We start from the raw sequence: 7321 nt of genomic DNA on the forward strand, positions 1-7321 counted from the left end.
AAGTGCAACTTCACTCCACTACCCTCAGACGTCAGGCAGGCCACCAGCCCAGGAGCTAGGAATGCAGGGGTGAAGGCTGCCTTTTCCAAACAGGCAAATGGAATAACTCTGACAAGAATTGGTGTCTGGCAAACCTAGTGGCATCCAGCAAACCTAGCCTGTGGGCAAGACAAGTGTCTTGTTCTGTTGTCTGGCAACTCTGGTGACGCTCCAGTATCAGACGAAAGAAGTATCTCCCTTCTGAGACAATGTACGCCTGCCTGAACTGGCCTGAAACGAGAGGTAGTAAAATTTCTCCCTCGGTAACATGTGGGTGATGGGATTCTGGATGAAATTTTTTCTATTATCTTAACTTTCAGTGCACTGATTAGATTGTTACTACATTTAATTGTGGGGAGAAACTCGAAGAAGGCTATAGAACTTTTTTTTTTTTTTTGAGACTGAGTCTAGCTCTGTCGCCCAGGCTGGAGTGCAGTGGCACAATCTTGGCTCACTGCAACCTCTGCCTCCCAGGTTCATGCAATTCTCCTGCCTCAGCCTCCTGAGTAGCTGGGATTACAGGTGTGTGCCACCATGCCTGGCTAATTTTTGTATTTTTAGTAGAGACGGGATTTCACCGTGTTGGTCAGGCTAATCTCGAATTCCTGACCTTGTGATCCGCCCACCTTGGCCTACCAAAGTGCTGGGATTACAGGGGTGAGCCACTGCGCTCGGCCAGAACTTTTTATTACTATGCATATGTTGCAGGAAAATTAGTGAAGTTAGCCTGCCTTTCCAGTATATGAAAATGTGAATTGCTTTGTGTATGTGTTTGAAAAGATGTACAGGAATATATACTTAAAGTCCTGCCATAACCAGCTGCTCCTGAGCGTTTGTTTCAGTGGGCACCCCCCACCCCCATCCTGCAGTCTTTAGTCTGCCACTGGCTGCCCCCACTGCACAGTCCTCTGGGGACCACCCTGGAGGCTGTGTGCAGGGTCAACCAGGAACCCCACCTGCTTACCCCGGGACCAGGGCCAAGGTCCAGGAACCCACATCCACTCCCCAACCCATGATGCCCACTGCCATGGGCATTGTGGTCCTTGCCCCACTGCCCAGTCACCATCTGAGGTTGCCTTCCTGTGGCTGGTCTGGGCAGGGCCCTCAGGAGGGAGGCCAAGATGTACCCGTGTGAGTGCCTGCTGGGTGAGGTCAGTGCACACTGAGGGACAGGTAGACCAGGCAAAGGGCAGGAGACGAAGGAGTAGGGATGGTGCAGGAGAGGAAGGGCTCTGGAGAGGGTCACAGTGAAGGGTGGAGATGCCCCTGGGTGGAGGCATGGAGGGAACCTGCATCCAGCGGGGGATGCTGCCGGGTGAGAAGGCGCAAGTGGGGGGCGAGTGCATGTGGGCTGCCCTACCACCGGCTGCTTCCTGAGCCTGGCCTGTCTGTCCTTGGTGGCTCTGGCTCCCCAGGCCCCAAGAGCAGAGGGCAGCATGGACACGACCCAAGTAAGCAGGCGGCACTTGTGGGGCAGACAGGGAGAGGGTGACGAGTGCTGTCACTGCTCTGAGCAGCCGCACAGAAGCAGGCCCTACGGGCAGCCCCTCTGGCTGGAGTTCTAAGGGCCTGGAAGAAGCGGGTGGCTAGGAGGTAGTTCTTGGCATCCTGGCCTCCAGGAAGGCAGGTACACACTGTGGGAGCACCATCCTTGTCCTCCAGAGCGTCACAGTTCAGCGCTGAGTCAGGATGTAGGGATGTGGGAGGAGACCTTGAGCAGCCAGTGAGCCTCTGTGCACCAGGGCACCCTGTAGCCCCTGCCTTTACCGGATCAAGAACTGAAGGCCTAGCCAGGATTGCTGGCTATAATCACCCTCACCTAGCACAGCTAGAAAGCTGTCACCACCCAGAGGATGGGGGATGCCCAGAGTGCCTGGAGGATGAAGAGCATGGAGGATCTGAGCCCACTCACCCAGAGTGACACCTGGGCTTCTGCAGAGCCAGTCAGGACATCAGGACACTGTGTTGAGCTTCTGGGATCTGGTGGGGAAGCCTGGGCATCCCACTCAAGAGATTTCAATGCAGCTCCACACCTCTGGCCATGAGCCCTTATCCCTGCCTTCCCTCCCAGGGTTCCCCTTTCCTTTTTTGCAACTCACAATGAGTGTCCCGGCCTGGGCATCCTTCCAGGGGTCAGTGAAACCATTTATGTATAGCACCTTGCACTGTGCCCAGCTGAGCCTGCGAGACCCAGTGTCTTCCAAGCCACCAGCCTTCTCTAGGGTGATTCCACATGAATTCTGGGCAGGTCCAGCCTCACTGGTTGCCTTGAACAGGAATAGCAGCTCCCTGCTTCCCCAGCAGGCTCTGAACACTTCTCTGCATTTTTGGAATGCTTCAGGCCCTCCTCTGAAGGACTCAGCATCAGCTATGTGTGAAGCAAGAGGGGTTTTAGTAAATCCCGAACCACTCAATACCCTCTCCAGGATATGTCCTCCACCCACCATGGAATTTACAAATGAGTAACAAGTAAGAAGGTGTGTTGGCTTGGGGGCAACCAGCCCTGAACTCAAATATTACCTCTTTGCTGAATAGCTGTGTGGCCTGGGCAAGTTGCTTAACTTCTCTGAAGTTGTTTCCTTACCTGCACAATAAGAGCAGGCATTTAGGAGAAGGTTAAACGGAATAGCATCCATGAAAGTACTAGATATAGTGCCTGGTGACCATGAGCTTCCTTTTCCTAAGAGCACGGGAACCTTTCCTGTAATCTACAAATGGGAATATCTGAGGTAACTCAGGTGGGGATTCTAATTTCCATTCAGCCATGGAGGGTGTATCAATGGCCTGGAACAAAGCCTCCCATTCGCCAGCCACATTTGGGGGAACCTCCCTTGTACCTACCCATAGATAAGGCACTGGGAATGTAAACATGAATATGGCTTCTGCTCTCGGGTAGCTGACAGTGTGGGGGTCTGGGACTGGGGTACATACAAAAGGGTAAAAACCAACTAGAACATGACATAAATGCAGCAACTGCTATACTCATCTAGTGCTTACCCTGTGTCAAGTGTTAAATACTTCCCATATTTCCATTCAATGAATGATCACATATCCCTACAAGGAACTCAGATATTAACCCCATTTTTTTTTAAGACAGAATCTCACTCTGTCACCCAGGCTGGGGTGCAGTGGCACGACCTTGGCTCACTGCAACCTCCGCCTCCCAGGTTCAAGCAATTCTCCTGCCTCAGCCTCCTGAGTAGCTGGGATTACAGGCACGCACCACCACGCCCAGCTAATTTTTGTATTTTTAGCAGAGACGGGGTTTCACCATGTTAGCCAGGATGGTCTCGATCTCCTCACCTTGTGATCTGCCTGCCACGGCCTCCCAAAGTACTGGGATTACAGGCGTGAGCCACGCGCCCGGCCATTAACCCCATTTTAAGGATAAGAAGAGTGAGGCACAAAGATGTTCCAATTTTGACAGCTACAGAGCAGCAGAGTAAGATATAGACCCAGGCCGTCCCGCACCCAGTTCATGCCCTTGACCACTTGTACCAAAGACACTTGACTAATTCAATCAGCAAGTACACAGGCCTCCAGAGGAGGGAAGTTTAATTCTATGTAGAATCCTGCAGGCTGAGATCGGGAGTAAATAAGGCCTTGATGCACAGAGAAGGTGGGAGAGGCATTCCAGAGAGAAGGCACAGGTTAAGCGAAGATGCAGTGGCAAGAAGCTTGAAGGCCAAAGGTCACATAGAGGGACAGTCCTGGAGGGGATGTGAGGAAATCAGGACAGGGACAAAATGGGAATGGAGGCCTCCAAAGTCCCACTCACTTCATTACAGGAAAATCTAATTACGCTATTCGTAGATGGGAAAAGGCAGCCAGGCAGTAGAGCAGCAGCACCAAAGGAACAAAGGAGATCAAGGGAAAGGTGTCCGTGTCTGCAAGATGAGGCGCTCAGAGCAGGGGGTGCAGGGCTAGCTGGGAGACGCGTCCAGAAGGGCAGTGGGTGAGGACCAGAAGTGGCTACATCATGGAGGTCACGGGGAGCCCTTGACATACCCCCAACACCACCTACCAAGACTGACACTGTCAGGTGTGTGGCAAGCAGCATGCACAGTTGGCTACTGTGAAAAGACGCATGTGCTCAAGTGCATGTGTGTACAGCAAGAGACGTCCAAGGGTATCGACAACACCTTAGTGAGAATATCTTGAGGCTCCTGAGACAGGTTGACCATTTTCTTTTTTTTTGGGAGGGGTGGGGGATGGAGTCTTGCTCTGTTGCCCAGGCTGGAGTGCAGTGGCACGATCGCCGCTCACTGCAACCTCTGCCTCCTGGGTTCACGCCATTCTCCTGCCTCAGCCTCCTGAGGAACTTGGACTACAGGTGCCCACCACCATGCCCGGCTAATTTTTAATATTTTTAGTAGAGAAGGGATTTCACCATGTTAGCCAGGATGGTCTCTGAAGGGCGACAAGCTAGTCAGAGATGACACCGGTGGCAGCCAAGAGATCTTTATTGGAGAGGTAGAGGTCAGGTCACGCGGGGGAGAGAGAGAAGAGAAGAGAAGAGAGAGAAGAGAAGAGAAGAGAGAGAGAGAGCTGCTGGTGTGCTGGGTTTTATATCCCTTGGGCCTACGTGGGGCGGGCCCAAGGGAAGGCGGGAGATGCTTCTTTCTGATTGGCCCTCCTTTGGCGGGTTCAGACAGTGCCCGGTCAAGGAGGGGAGAAGAACCCGGAACCGGCGCCATTAAGGTACCCCTGTTACCTAACAGTCTCAATCTCCTGATCTCGTGATCTGCTTGCCTTGGCCTCCCAAAGCGCTGGGATTACAGGCGTGAGCCACCACGCCCGGCCATTTTCTGATACTTTTCTTAAGGCTTGCTAGTACCTTCAGGCTGCTATAACAAAGTACCATGGACTGGATGGCTTGCACACAACAGAAATTTATATCTTGCAGTTCTAGTGGCTGAAAGTCCAAGATCAAGGTGCCAGGACATTCGCTGTCTGGGGAGGGCCCACTTTCTAGTTCATTGATGATGCCATCTCCCTGTGTCTTCACATGACAGAAGGGGTGAGTGAGCTCTAAGGGCACTTATCCCATCACACAAATCGAGCGCTGAGAAGCTATGCAGTCCCTGAAGGCCCACTCCTGGACAGAAACCTCCGTGTTTCTCTTTGTTCTGGTCTTGACCGAATCTAAACAAGTGAAAGGCAGTTCTTGAGCCTCTGTAGTCCCCTAACCTGGGCCGAGCTCCAAACACACTTGATCTTCGCCTTTCTCATCTGTTAATTGTGGCCAATAAAAATACCTTCCCCTTTGACCAGACACAGTGGCTCATGCCTGTAATCCCAGCACTTTGGGAGGCCGAGGCGGGAGGATTATAAGGTCAGGAGATTGAGACCATCCTGGCTAACATGATGAAATCCCATCTCCACTAAAAATACAAAAAATTAGCCAGGCGTGGTGGTGGGCACCTGTATTCCCAGCTACTGGGGAGGCTGAGGCAGGAGAATGGCATGAACCCGGGAGGCGGAGGTTGCAGTGAGCCGAGATCGCACTACTGCACTCCAGCCTGGGCTACAGAGCTCGACTCCGTCTCAAAAGAAAAAAAAAAAACACTTCCTCCCAGGTTTTAGTCGTTTTTTCCCAGCACCCCTGCTTGCCACGTGGCAAATGTTCAATGCAACTAATATCAATAATGACTCAAGTTTATTGATTACCACCTCTCTCCTCCATGGAGTGCTTACTGGGAGGATAGGGTCTCTTGGGGCATGTGGCTTTCCCATACATCAGCATCAGCCATCGCGAGACCCCACGGGCTAGCAGTGCAGACAGGGAGACAAGTGAGGCCTCCCAGCCACAACAGCTCAGCCTGCCAGGAGAAGCAGAAACCCCCAAAGTAATCACTTCTCAAGCGCCTTTGAGACCCCAGATGTTGGGAAAACAACTATTTTCCCTTGTGTAAGATATGCCCAGTTTCTTTCCTTCTTCTAAACAAATCAAATACAACCCTGAGCCCTCCTCCTTCCAGCCTGTCAGAAAATCCAGCCTTGACATTCTGAGGACTCTCTCTGCCCCACAGGGAGTTACCAAAGCCCTGGGAGCTTTTTCAAATTTTGATGGATAACAAACATTTAAAAAAAGACAAAAAAACAAATTATCATGAAGTGGACACACCCATGTAACCACTTCCCAGGTCCAGAAAGAACAACAGTCATCCAGGACCACCCCCACATCCCTCCCAGCATCCACACCTCCCAGGCCCCACAAATGACCACTGTCCTGACCGCTGCCTCCCTCCCTGGGGCCTGGCCAGAGCCGTCATCCTTCTGTTGACTCTGTTGGTGCCATCCTCATCCCACTGCCCGGGTGACTCGTCTGCCAAATGCAAGAATAGAATGGGAAGAGGAGTCTAGCATACCCCCTGAACCCTGAGCCCCAAAGCAGGAGCTTTAGCCACATAGCTTTGGGTTTTCCCAGGATCCCTCGGGTGCCCTGCCTGGGGTGCAGGATGCCAGGGGACAAGAGGTCTGCTCTCGTGACGGGCGAATCCCCTGGTTCTCCTGTAAGTGCGGAGATGCTGTGGTAGTTCCCACACTCAAATATTCCCCGAGCCAGGGCTGGGCGCCTGTGGGAATCCCAGCAATCCTACAGTTTCACTGAAGTCCTATAATTTCCCGTACCCTGCCTCTATTTCAGGGACCTGCTGCTCAGAATGTGGAAATGCAGATGTGGTTTGCCTGTGTTGCCATTGCTCTTGTGAGTTGTAAGGCAGTGATTACAGGCTCCGTGGGCGGCAGGGAGCAGCCAATTGGATTGACGGCACATTTTTAGCTTATTTTAAAATCAGTAACAGCATTAATAAAAATCCTGTGCCTTCCCATTTACTTTTTCTTCCAAAAGAAAAATACTGTACTTCCTAGCAGTCTGTGGCTGGAGTGGGAAGAAAGGAGAAATCATTCGAAAGTGTGAGGAATATCAGAGGAAATTTTAGAAAGGACCTTAGGCCATCTCTAGCTTTCACATAGCAGTGACCCTGTTCCTCCCCCAATATTGGGACATTTTAATTTTTTTTTTCAAGACAAAGGAGTCTTGCTCTGTTGTCCAGGCTGGAGTACAGTGGTGCGATCTCAGCTCACTGCAACCTCCATCTCCCAGGTTCAAGAAATTCTTGTGTCTCAGCCTCCTGAGTAGCTGGGATTACAGGTGTGCACCAGGACACCCAGCTAAGTTTTTGGTATTTCTAGTAGAGAAAGGGTTTCACCGTGTTGGCCAGGCTGGTCTCGAACCTCTAAATTCAAGTGGTCAGTCCACCTCGGCCTACCAAAGTGC

General features: G+C 51.8%; 1 long non-coding RNA gene across 1 annotated transcript; it reads right to left on the reverse strand.

Moving 5' to 3' along the window:
* Positions 1-2045: 2045 nt before the first annotated feature.
* On the reverse strand, positions 2046-6346 carry LINC02902 (long intergenic non-protein coding RNA 2902). Its single transcript, XR_009213573.1, has 3 exons — positions 6277-6346; positions 2549-2623; positions 2046-2407 (listed from the first exon to the last, which is right to left on the reverse strand). It is a non-coding gene; the product is annotated as a long intergenic non-protein coding RNA 2902 (long non-coding RNA).
* Between the last annotated feature and the right edge of the window lie 975 nt (positions 6347-7321).

Source organism: Hylobates moloch, unplaced genomic scaffold (genome assembly GCF_009828535.3).
Source record: "Hylobates moloch isolate HMO894 unplaced genomic scaffold, HMol_V3 SCAFFOLD_1, whole genome shotgun sequence".
Taxonomy (NCBI): domain Eukaryota; kingdom Metazoa; phylum Chordata; class Mammalia; order Primates; family Hylobatidae; genus Hylobates; species Hylobates moloch.